The sequence below is a fragment of the Oxyura jamaicensis genome, chromosome 2 (assembly GCF_011077185.1).
Source record: "Oxyura jamaicensis isolate SHBP4307 breed ruddy duck chromosome 2, BPBGC_Ojam_1.0, whole genome shotgun sequence".
Classification (NCBI taxonomy): Eukaryota; Metazoa; Chordata; class Aves; order Anseriformes; family Anatidae; genus Oxyura; species Oxyura jamaicensis.
The window spans coordinates 134,376,043-134,389,192 of NC_048894.1; the positions used below are offsets into that span (position 1 = coordinate 134,376,043).

At 49.4% G+C, this 13,150-nt stretch overlaps 1 long non-coding RNA gene across 1 annotated transcript; it reads right to left on the minus strand.

Moving 5' to 3' along the window:
• Positions 1-1,191: 1,191 nt before the first annotated feature.
• Positions 1,192-6,803, minus strand: LOC118161374. The gene is made up of 2 exons (XR_004747979.1): positions 6,603-6,803; positions 1,192-1,838 (listed from the first exon to the last, which is right to left on the minus strand). It is a non-coding gene; the product is annotated as an uncharacterized LOC118161374 (long non-coding RNA).
• Between the last annotated feature and the right edge of the window lie 6,347 nt (positions 6,804-13,150).

Below are 13,150 nucleotides of genomic sequence, written 5' to 3' on the forward strand. Positions count from 1 at the left end.
TTGCATTCATCGTGAGGTTTTCTTAGCTGATCGTGGTCACATTCTAATCACAACCTACTGCAGAGCAAACAACAAAGCTGTGGTGCTGTTACACCAGGCATCACCCCTCATAATGCCCTGCACGGCCTGGGGCAAAATGCGGAATGGGGGCCAGGCACTGGCTTTGGGGTCAGGGCCCAGGCTGACCCCTCTTCATCTGTAGGCTCTCTCAAGAGAGAGAGAGAATATGGCTCAACTTTCTGCAGGCGGCTGAAACTCATTCCTGAGTAATGCTGGTCCTATTGTATGTTCCTACTACATGGCATCCTGCACAGGGATTTGAGAGCACCTAGCGATATGCCTTTTGGAAGGCAAAGTCCTGAATTCATTTGAAGGCTGAAGATGCTGGAGATGTGCTGCTGCTGCATCCCCGTTACCCACGTCAGTGCAGCGAGCTGACGGCTGCCATCAAGGAAGTTTTGCTTCCTCATCCCCGGTACCGTGAGGAAACCGCGATTTCCTGAGCTGCTTTTGCTGTTTCGAGTGTGCACTGCTCCCCAGTGGCTTGTTTCTGACACCGTGAGGAAATGCAGAGCGGTGCTTAGATGACATTTCTTGGAAACTATAATATTCACTGCCCACACTCGGCAGATGTTGAGCCAGAAGAGGCCATTAGACAGCCGAGTCTCTCTTCCCGTGTGCCACCGAGTGCTCTCAGCTCTTCCGAGCCCCTGCTCCTGCTGCCCTGGTTCGTCATTAAGGGCCATGCTGTGGCCTCGGCAATCGTTACTGGGGAAGGGCAGGGACTCTTAAGGATGCAATTAAGAAGCAGATGAGTTTAAATGTAGCTAGACAAAGGAATGGAGAGGACTTGATCCCTTCTGGGGAATGGCTTTTATTTCCCGAGGCTTTTAGCTCTCAGCTTCTGCTTTCCCTGCTGGCCCACCTCTCCCATGAGGCTGCTGAGGTGGAGCTGGGCAGAGAAGCAGCTCTGGGGGCGCCAGGAGCCACCGAATTGATTCTCCCAGTCCAGCACTACTTCATTTCCTCAGAAAGGTGCACACAGACCCGGGTGTTGCCATCCTCGAGCCTTCCTGTCATGTGGGAAATACCGAGAGGACGCATGGCCATGGGCCCTCCTGGTGAGCCACGAAGCCAGCCAGAGGGACGCGAGGAGGCCAGATCTCCATGACAAGTGCACAGCAGCAGGGCTTAGGGAAACACGTATTTATTGGGGGATTTATTAATCTTTGCCCCATCGAAGAACACACACAGACCCTACTGGCCTACCCCGGCCTGTTTCTGACCGTGGGCCCAAGAGCCAGCAGGGCCCCATAATCCCCATGGCCCCAAGGCATTGCTTAAGAGTTTGCAGGCAGGTTGTAAGCAACCATAAAAATGTCCCAAAGCTCACATCTCAGTCCAAAGTCTTGCGATGCTGCAGCTTTCTGTCTCCAAGGATTGCTTTTAGCCCGGGGAGAGGGGAGAAAGAAAAATCCTCTTGTTTGCTTTGGCCGGGGCCGCTGGTGCCTGTCAGCACTTCTGTCAAAAAAGCCCACAACACCAAGCCCATGCTGAAACCCCACTGGTGGCTGATTCCCTTGGCTGCCTGGTAGCACAGGCTCTTACACGGTTTGCTCCCAAAATATTTACTTTATGATTAACTTGTGAGTGTGGACATCACACACGGTCCCGACGAACTCTGCAGTGAATAAAATGTAATTTTCCTTCGGGTTTACGCAGGCGTGATGAAAGCTGCACTCAAAGCAAGCCTTGAACAGGAATGTTTCAAATCACTTCTCTTCGGTTTCTTCTGTCCTGGAGTGGAACTGACTTCGGGATATTGTCTGGCCACTGACCTGTAAGAAAAGTTTAAACTTCTTTCATAACTCAGAGAGAAAAAGGGGCCTCTCACTTAGCCTTTTCCAAACCTTCCTGCCCCGGGCACCGGGCACGCCAGGCAGCACCCGGTCCGTGGCACAGCACAAAGGCAGGATGGAGCCCATCTTGTGCCAACACTCAGACCCGAGCTGTCCCGTCGGAGGTGAAACTGGAGGGCTCTGGAGCAGCAAGGCAAAATGCAACTGACAATTCCTCTTCTGTCTGCTCCTGGGCACACAATTTTAAATGAGACGCAGCTTCACAGAAGCGATTTTGGAAGTCGCTTCCCCCTGGCTGAGCCAGTGCTGGAGCCCAGCTGGGGCTGGCCCGGCTCCTGGATGAGGGGCTGCGCTTCCAAAATGTGGCAGGGAGCTGACAGGGGCGTCTCGTGGCAGCCAGCATCTTTATAAGTGTGTAAAAATGCAGGACAAAGGACCCATTTCTACAAACCATGGGTGCTGGCTGAGGAAGGGTATTTCTGGCAGCCCTCCCCCCCTCCAGCTGCTGCTCCAAGCACGATCCCAGCAGCACCACCGCACCCCCTGACCCGCCTCCGAAAAGGCATTTTTGGCACTGACACGGCACATTTGGATCAAAGATGTGCAGCGGCTCTGCCGACCCAGCAGAAAACTCCCCTTGTACAGCTGCTGCTGCTGCTGCTGCTGCTGGGCGGAGGAGGGCAAAAACACCCAGGAGGAGTGCCCCTGGATGAAGTTTGATGCTGTTTTCTGAAAATCCCTGGCCTGAGGGCTGAAGGCACCCATGTGGCAGCTTAATTCACTTGGTGAAACCACAGCACGGGGAGTTGGGGGTGGCTGGTGAGAAAGGTGGCTGTGTTATACCACGTCTTTGGCAGAAAGCCTCTGCCAAGTGCTTGCAGACCACTGGTCTGAGCCAGTCTGTGCAGCGTGCTCTTGCTCAAAGAGCAGCAGCACCAGGACCAGCCCTGGCTCAAATTCTGCCTTCCCAGAGCCGACACCAGCACTGCCAGCTGGGCTCAGTGCTGAGGCTGAGCACAAGTCCCCTGCTGCCGTTTGAAGCTGATGGTGTGGAGGGCTGTGCTATCTTGTGTCAGGAGTTTTATCGCAAGAGCTCAGTGCTTTGTGCTCTGCACGGCCACGTCAGTGGCATGCTGCCTTGTTTCATGAGCCGCATGCAGCATTTCCTCAGAGGCTAAACACAAGCTGCAACACCGTGGTCAATGTGAGCTAAAAACACACGAGCTTCTTCAAAGAGAACAGAGCTGTGACATCCTCTGACCGTCCCATCCAGCCCCTGCACATCAGATGCTGTCACTGCTGGCTGCTGAAGGATGATTGTGAGGCAGAAGCCAAAGAGCAAACCTCCCATTTCTGCCTGTGACAATCTCTGCATTAATTCCTTAAAAGGGTTTCCAAACAAGAAGCCTGTAACAGGACCTGATACTGGAGAGAGAGGTAAAAGTGAACGATAACAGACATTTGTGTGGCCAGATGACAGACAATGAACAATATATTAAAAGCTGCAAAAGATCAGGTTAAAAAAATGTGTTGCTTAAACCTCCCCCTGCCAGTAAGTGACCTTAAATATTCTCTGTTTTACTTGTTACAAATTTGCTTATGTTTATTTGGTTCAGCCCGCTCCATGCTGTGCCTTTGGTGTGTCTTATTCTTGTGTCACTCTCATGTCCTTTTGTGCAGCCGGCAATGTCACCCCACTGCTTTCCTTCGCTCGGTGCCAAGGGAGGAGGCTAAAGGAACAAAGCAGCAGAGCTGATGTTTCCAGTGGAGAAAGCACGGTGATGAAGCTAATCAAAAACAATCTCTCTGGAAAGATCTCAAGCTAATGTTATTCTTACAATGCCTACAATAATCTGAGTTAAGTGTGCTCTATTGTATTGTTATACATAGGTTTTATGTATGTTTACTCTTAGATGGAGAAACACACAAATCACTCCACTGCCCTCAGCTCCTTAGTGCTGATACCTACGACCTATCAGATCTAGTCAGAAAGTCTGAATTATGTCAAAACAGGTAGATACTACCAAAACCCCAGTTATTTTATATCAGTCCTGGTCAGAAATACAGATCCACGAAGTGGTATGTTGGGGCCACACGCCCACCTGCACACACATGCATCCCCTCTTTTTGCAGTGTAATCACTTCAGTGGTTAAAGTCAATTTTTTTCTAACCACCAGCACAGCAAAATGGAAACAGGCAACTTGTTTTGCTGCTCTGCTCCATACATCATTGCCGAGAATCGGCCACAAAAGGGCTCAGGAATTAGTGCTTAGCTGGCAGTTCTGCTGATAACGCATGAGGCGAAGCAGCCTGCTCGTTTACAGCCGCATTGTCCCTGCTGACAGAAGTAAAAATGTGCTTTTGTCATTGTCAATAAACAAATTGGAAACTGCTCAGGGAGATAGGAGCCCTGCCTAGCCCCGTTGTGTCAACAGGCAGAGAAGAGCAGCCAGCTGAGGGAGATGGGAAGGAGGGAGGAGGATTAGCTGCTGGCACCTCATCCTGCCTCTCGCTGGTCCTGACCTGTTTCAGGGGGAACTTTTGGACCTGACAGCCGCTGAGGGCTGAGCGGGGCTCCTTGCTCAATTGTCCTCCTGACGCCAGTGATTGCAGCTCTGCCGGGCAGCGAGGTGTATCCTGCAGCTGGAGGGAAATTTTCCATCAAAACAACAGGTTTTCATCAGAAAATGCCACTTCATCAAAATCAGAGTGCTTCGAACCAGCTGAGCAGTTCCTAATGGACTTCCGAGGAAAGCAAAAAAAAAAACAGATTTTTTTTCAGAAACCATCTTGTTCATTGATTATTTGAACTGCAGGGGAGCCACATCTATGTGTCTGGGGGACTCCTAATATTTCCGACTCTGCTTTCCAGAGCTGGGGATGCTGGAAATGCCTAGCAGGAAATGGGGCTTGGCTCCCTGCAGTGCAGGATGGAGTCAGGCATCCCACAGGACACCATCTCACTCTGAGGACGTGTGGGTTTCCATGCCCACCCCCAGGGAACAAGGAGCCTGGGCATATTGAAGAGGGCACGGATAACACAAAAGGAAGTTAATGGGGAAAAAAAAAAAAAAAAAAGAGGTTTACAGGAACACCAAACCTGAAATAACTGACCTCAAGCCCAGGATTTCCATTCAGGTCTCACACACATCTAGGTGTTTATCCAAACTCCCATGCTGAAGTTGGACATCTGCTGTGTAGCCTGTGAGGACCAAACCCCCCCATCCTTCTACCACTAGGCAAGGAAAGCACTCAGGCTTGGTAGCTCTCCATTTCATTCAGAGGCATTTTGCAGGATTGCAGCTACCTAGCTTGGACAGAAACAATTCCCAGCGCCCACGGGGCAAGACGCACACTTATAACCTCCCTGTGAAGAGCTTCTGCTGCTGTTTCTGGTTGATTACCTGCAGTTAAGAGTGCACTTAGTTATGAGCACTGAGCTGAATTCCTCATTAACACCCATATCAGATGCCCATGCGTTCCTCCAGAGCACTGGTTTAGCATCACACCTGGGGTAGGTGCAAGCAAAGGGTGGCAGACCCCGCGCTGAGAGCAGAGGAGGTGCCCCATAGCTCTGGCTGCGTTTGAGGAAAGGCATTAAATATATTAAATACATCTCATTTCTTTTGTCTGCAGAAAGTAAAAGGAGTGGGCACAGGCAATGAATGACAAAGGCAGATGAGGAAAGGTGAGGGATTTGGAGGGAAAAATGTTTTCCCATTGTCACCACTGAGGCTTGGTGCCTACAGCAGGGGTGGAATGTCCCATCCTTTTCCCACCCTGACGGACATGGGTTTACTGAACTCAGAGACAAAATTGAACAGTCTTTTACCTCTTTCTGATGGACCTCTTTTTGCTGTTGCCACATTTAATGGAATCACAGAATGGTTTGTGTTGGAAGGGACCTTAAAACCCACCCAGTCCCACCCCCTGCCATGGGCAGGGACACCTCCCACCAGACCAGGCTGCCCAAAGCCTCATCCAGCCTGGCCTTGAGCACCTCCAGGGATGGGGCATCCACAGCTTCTCTGGGCAGCCTGTGCCACTGCCTCTCCACTCTCTGAGTAAATAATTTCTTCTATCTGATCTAAATCTCCCCTCCTTTAGTTTAAAGCCATTCCCCCTTGTCCTATCCCTACACTCCCTGGCAGAGTCCCTCCCCAGCTTTCCTGTAGCCCCCTTTAGGTATTGGACCTCTAATTCCAGCGTTACCTCACTCTAAGCCTCATCAGATTTTCACTACAGGAAAATTATTTCCACTACTTAGGTTTTAATTAAAAATGGTTTAAATTCCACTCATTATTTAGTGGAACTTGAAGAGCTTTAAATGAGCTAAACGTGCATTTATTCTTTTATTTTTTTATCATACGGCTTTTCATCTTCTAATTACTCCATCAAGGCTTGAAAAATCACAGATTTCCTACAGTCCGTGTTTCAGATGAGGGCTCAATCCAGTTCGCCATGGGGTATTAAATACAAAGCAGAGATCAAAGAGGAAAAGCAGCGCTCTGTGTTCGGTACAGAATCTGCCAGTGCTGTTCCGAGGCGTGTTTCAGACGGAGCCATGAAAACTGATTTGCAAAGGAGAACTCGGCTGCAGGCTTTCTGAAAGAATTCAGTGCTAACTCAGCTGATGATCTCTCTCCTTTTTTTTTTTTTTTTTATGGAGCTTTATCAGAAAAAAACAGAAACATCCTTAATATTCCTAACACAAACCAGGCTCGATTCCAGAAATATTTTACCTCTGAGTAAGCGGGGAAATGAGCGTTTGTGCCGTCCTACTCCAGTGACTCACCGCGCGGCGCAGCCCAGAGCATCCTTGCACAGACACCCGTCAGCAGCGGTGCTCAGCCAAGCATGTGCCTCCTCCACAGCTCCTGGGCTGCAAGCAAACGAAAGATTTCTTGCGCTGTGGGTATGAAATGCATACTCCTTACGTCCACTCCGTGACACGCATTTAAGCTCTGAGAGCTCTCATGTAAAATTAAAGCACAGTAAGGGCTGATCTTCCTTAATGCTGTGCCAGTTTTGTACTGCATATCTTCTTCAGCTGCTTTGAGACAAAGTCTTGTTCCTGTTGGGTTATGGTGGGTTGTCCCCAGTGGGCAGTGAATCCCTTTGGTAAGGTAAACTCACGCCTTATTGACATCTGGGGAAAAAAAATCAACAAAAATGTTCACAGGAAGGTTCTGCTTCCCCCGTACATGGTGTTCCCTGGCCGCAGTGAATAGAAAATAAGGCATATTTATTCTCACTACTGTTTTAAGTAAGAGATGCTGATTCTTTAACAAATCCCAAGACAGCACGCACCTTTAAGCTCAAAAGGCACGGCTGGGTGACAGAGCAGAGCCAAGAGAAGAGGCAGACCCATGTCACCAGCCTGGTGTCTACAGCAGGGGTTATGAGATGCCTTCTGATGTCACATCTATGATGTACCTCCTGAGGTACCATCCAATTCTCTCTAGCATTCCTTGATTACCAGGGCACAGACCCAGGTGTGCCAAGCCCTCAGCCACGGGGCGGTGTGACCCAGCTCACAAAATCTGCTTTGCAATGACCCAGGAGCCTGAAAAAGCTCCTGAATCATTACTGATTATTCGTGTGTCACTTCTGATGCAAACGGCAAACAGCTCCTGGAGATGAGCGGTTCTGGCAGGCGGAAGATACCGTATCATGTCTCATCTAGAGGAGATCCTGGACCACGCCTCATCTAGAGGAGCCATTTGCTTCTCAGTAGGTACGACATTGAAGTCCTTGACAATTCCTTCTTACCAGCCACCATCTTCAGTCACCCTAAGTCACCCCTTTTTTTTTTTTTTCAGTTAAAATAAATGCTAATACACTGCGGGTCTTTACACGCAATATAACCTTTATAAAAGGAAGTTGTGGGTGTGCTTGTTGGCTTTATGGTTTATTTTTTTTGCAACAAATGAAAATACCAAACTAACTTTCAGGAAACAAGAAGAATTTATGCACCAAATTTATGCAGACTGGGTGCAGCAAATATCACGTAGTTCGCTGGTTCTGGTGAAAATGAGAATGAAAAACGTCCCCCCCCCACACGTTTGCTCAAGCATTGCTAAATGAGCAAAAGCTTTTCTATCGTGGTTAATTACAGAAATGGCAATGTGTCTTTCGTTGTATCTGAGCAAGAGGAGTGAGATAAGGAGCGAGAATTACAATATAATAAAGCCAATTTCTGAACCCAGCCGTAACCATGGCAACCTTCATTCACAGTATTTAACTGGGAGTATGGAAAGACGGTGCACTTGGCAAGCCTGAATAAATCATCTACAACACTGGCTTGCAAATGTTGCAAAGACATGAACTTTTACAGAAATTAAACTTTGCAAGAAGTTTACATTTGCATTAATCACTTGACATTACCTCTGCATTCCCCTCTTTATGCTGGCTGCAGGAAAATGTCTTCACCGGACAGCCAGACGCTGGGGGAGATGCATTTCAGGATGATGCACAAAGGAAAAAAAAGAGGTGAATTCCAAAATTAAATATTAACACAGACCCTAGTCGAATACGCTGTGCTTGTGCAGCGAGCGTTAAAAGCTGGCACCGTCACCAGCAGTGAGGATTTTAGATTTCCTTGATCGTACAAAACCGAGGGGTGGCCCTGAGCCAAGTTCCCCTCACGCTCACGTTTTTCCCTCCCACCTTTGCTGGCGTCAGCAGCCTCAGCCTCTGCGGTGTCACCGTCTCCAGCGGCTCCCTGTGCGTGAGCTCGGGTACGGGAGCAGTGTGCTATTAACAGAAAACAAAACAAGAGAGAAGTCATGGATCAATACCCTGACGTTTCCTCCCCGCATCCAACCTCTCCGATGCCCTGGGCTGCCAGGAGGGCACTTCCCTCGCCGGCTGATGCCTGGCACATGGTGCAGCCCCATCTCTTTGTTCCGCTTCATACCGTGGCTTTTTCCTTCCCATTTGTGCCAAAATTGTGTTTTTACACGGGAGTGCCCATGGCAGAAGTGAGGGACCCAGCTGCAGCCCAGCCTGCCCTGCTCCTCGGCTGCGGGGGCAGCTCCCAGCAAGAACCATTTTGGAGAGGATCCCGAATCCAGCAGGTGATGGGAGCCCCCTCTCTGAGGAGGGAGGAGGGGGAAAATTGGGATTAGAAACCATTTATGCAAACCTCTGTTCAGGAAGTCTTTGCATTAGGGTGGGCTCTCCGAGGAGAGAGGCTTTGCACAGCTGCAGGCAGCTGGGACTGAAAGTGGCTGTAGCTGGCGGGATAAAGCAAAAGGAAGAAAACCAGTAAGTTTCCAAAAGCAACACCAACCCCTTCCTCTTTGAGGCAGCTAGTGAATGTGCTTTCACTTGCCATTTACTGGTGGTCAAAAGAAGAGGAAGAATGCCCCAGATGCTTTGACATCCACTACAGCAACGCACAGGTACAGTCTCTTACCCAGAGGCAGCCCCACAAAATCAGCTAGCGGTGCTTGGACGGGAGAAAGAAGGAATTCCTAGGTCCCAGGGACAGGCAGATTTCTGGCAGGACTCCTATCACTGAACCTCCTGCTCCACGGCGTAAGAGCAGAGCCATAGCAGGGACACAGAAGATGAGGCAGCAAGGTGCCTGACAGTGCTGTGATCGTTGCAGGCATGCTAAGACCCTGAAAACTTGAGGGTCTGGCACCGTGAGTGCTGCAAACATGGCCTTAAGGAATGACCCTGCAGCGTGGATTCAGTCGTGCTGTCATCCTTTTTCCCTTAGTTGCATTTTCCTTGTTTTATGTACAAAATCCCTGCTCAAAACGGGCTGGCACTGCTGGCTACAAGCACGCAGGGACGTCAGACCAGGAGGTAGGTCTGTGCCCATGGGTCAGCCTGAAGTATTTTATCCCAGCGTTTTTTTTTTTTTTTTTTTTTTTTTTTTTTTTTTTTTTGTTGGAGGGGGGGGAGGAAGATCTGGCAGCCAACATTTGTAAACTTTTCTTTCCTGCCACGGCTGGAATGTCTGGGTGTGAGCCCTGCCGCAGCGAGTGTCGGAGCAGCAGGTCCTGTGCCCCTGAGCACAGGCTGGGCACGGGGAGCGCACCGTGCGTGCGCGTGGGGGCCCGAATTTATCACAAGCTGGAAGCACTGCAGAGCTGCCGGCGGCACGGATTTGCTAATCAAAACCCCACATAGGTGAAGGACGCAAAGCGCTGACCTTTCCTACAGCCCTGGGAATGTGGCTGCGGCCCCAAATGACTCTCTAGAGCTGCTGCCGCTGCTCGAGGCGGAGAAGCCTCTTTGCCAGCGCAGTGTCTGTGAACAAAGCACCTTTTTCATACGTACTTTCCATGGAGAGGGAAGGAATTATCTCTGATTCAACAGGGCATTCAGATCCCCCTTCCTGGCTGCTACAGTGCCTTCATTCTGTTATGCGGGCTTCAAAATAAAAGTTAATGAAAACCACCACACCTCATCTCTCCACAGGGGCGTTTGCTCTCTCATTTCACAGCTGAGCAAAGTAAGTCGGAAGAAAACACCTCCTCGTTTGACAAAGGCTGTGGGGCCTCCGAGGGCTGTCTGGCATCGATATCACTGCATCGGTATCATTGCTGCCACTTCGAACGAGCCGTGCTCGTTTTCCTAAGGGTTTTCCCAGCACCAACCTCCCACACGGCAACGTGTGCGCGAGGGAGGTATCACTGGGTCTGCCGGGCACCCTTTGTCCTCCCGGGAAATGACTGAACGGTGTCCTCAGAAAGCTGACGATCGGAGAGCAGCAGAAATTACAGACTCATGTTTGGCACCGGGTGTCGCGCTCGCAGCTGCGCCGAGTGCCTGCCAGGAGCCAGCTGCCCGCAGAACATGCCGTCTTCGGGCTGCTCGACCTGAGATAGTTCAAGAGGGTAACGGCCAGGTCAGGGAAGCGAACAGGCTTTCTTTTTGCAGAGCTCTTGCTTGGCTTTATAGCTCTCCTCTGGAGGAAGGCGAGTTTGCTGCCAATTTCCAGGTGATGGCAGGTTCACGCAGTGCTTGCCAGGTTAACCCAAGGCGTTGCTTTCTGGCTCTGGGTAAGACACACCTCCGTTATTAATATATAAGAAAGATAGAAACCTTTCTGTCATATATTCTACCCGCTGATACAAGCAAATACAGAATAGCAAAGCTTGAATCTAGGAAAATCTGGGATTTTTTTTCCCCTCTTTCATCCTAGCAGTCACACCGGGTCACCACCCTGGTCCTGCTTACCCCCCCAGCAGACTCGAGCACTACTCTTTATACAATTCCTTGATTTAACAAGACACGTACAAAGTTCCTGTTTTTTCTGAGTACAGCAAAAAACACGCAGGCAAACAGCAAGAGCCTACCTGTGCTCACACTGAAGCCTTTTCCAGAAAGCCCTTTGCCCTAGCGTTCTCTTTTTTTCTGTCATTTCTGGTGTCATGCCCCTAGCTTTACCGCGCCCTTTGCATTTCTACCCTTCATTTTTTATATATTTATTTTTTTACCATTTTTTTTCTTACATGCACACTTGTGACTCCACGGACTCATGGGGTGTGCTGTTGCCTTGCATTGTGATACAGGTGCAGTATTTGGGGTGCTGGATTGTACTGCTCTGCTTTTTTAGTAATCAAGGAGTCATTTAGCTGCTTCCTCAAGCTGAACCAACACAGTGCATCTTACCTCATCCCATAAATTGCTCTTGCTATTTTCAATAAGAGTTGATGTGATCACATGTGCATTACATTTTGCTGCATGAAAATGGAATCACAGCGGCACATGTGGGATTTTGCAAATGGCCAAAATGATGTTGGGATAGTTGCATAGACTAATGGAAAGAAAAAAAAAAAAGAAAGAAAGAAAAACCCAAACCAACCAGCACTCCCAGGGCATGACTCTGCATTAGTTGCTGCTCCCTACCCTGCTGCATGCTCTTCCTTCTGCCGGGGGCTGCCACCCGCCCCGTTCTGCCCGCTAAGCAGTCTGTGGAGCTGCCCCCTGGACTGCTCTGTGTGCCATGATCGGAGGTTGGAAACGCTCTTTGGGCGCTTTAGAGCATTCCACTTTAGAGTATGGCCAGCCATGGGATTAGCACTCTTGCACGGGTGGTGATTTGGAGAGCCAGGGGAGGGGACTGAAGGAGGAAACAAGAAAGAGCTTCCTTTGTGTGTGGGCGCAGCCAGATGGCTTCAGGCTGCCAGACCACAGCAGGAACAGAAACACAAGGACCTGCCCTAAGGACCTCCACTGCCGATGTTCTCCTCCTTCTACCTGAAGAGCAGAGCTGTGACTAAAGCAGATCACACAGGAGCACAGCGACCATTTGTCACTGTAAGCGGGGCGTCCGCTGGGCAGAACAAAGCACTCAAGTGGGCACTTCGACTGTTTTCCAGCGGTAAGGGAGATTAACTCTTGTGAGGACTGAAAATGAACGAGCATGAAGGCGGTGCCTATGATGGCAGCATCTGTGAATGAATTTGTTTTCTGAAGATCAAGAGTAAATTCTTCATTCGCTGCCTCATGTGGGGATGCACAATCACATCAGCAGTGCATTTAAAGGAAACGGGAGCACTGTGATACTGCACTTTGATGAGGAAATAGAAATACTGACTTGAAGTCAATCAGTTCCTGATAACCAATGCTGTAATTTAAAACGTAAATGCCTTTCTGAGCTCATCTATTCTAAGCTGGATAGAGCCCAGCATGCTTCAGTTTTTAAATAACTCATTCCCATGACCTTTGCAACTCGCTAACTTACACAACCGTGCAAAAAAAGAGCCTCGTACACATGACTCAGGCTGCCTTAGGGTTGCTGAAATTTAAGAAGGCAGCCCCCATAGCATGAGCACAAGCAAAAGGAAAATAAAAGGCTGATTATATAACATCCAGTCAAATCGAACAAACCTCTGCAGTCATACAAAGCTGGGGGCTTCAGAGATGCAGCCACAGCTCAAAGAGGTTCTAAAGAAATCCCCTGATGTAGCTGGTGTTTAGCCCCAGCGTTTTGTATCGGAGCTAGCAGGAGAGAGAAATAATCCCTCTTCTCAAAATCCTGCTTTAAAACACAGATCTTGCAATCTGGACGTGCTCCAGGACATCTGAAACACATTGAGTAAAATGACCCCGGGGAAAGAGAAAGGTGCCTGGACTGCTAACTTGCAGGCCCAAAATCATCTGCAAGAAACACATGCCGTGAGTTCTGGAAGACATGCAGGGTAGCAGTCACCTTACGCTTCCTGAATGTCTTTCTGTCGCTCCTGGATCTTTCTGAAGGGTCCTCACAGGCAGAGTCCACCTGTGGGGAAATGTATGATTTTGCACCACCTCCCTGACCCCTGCC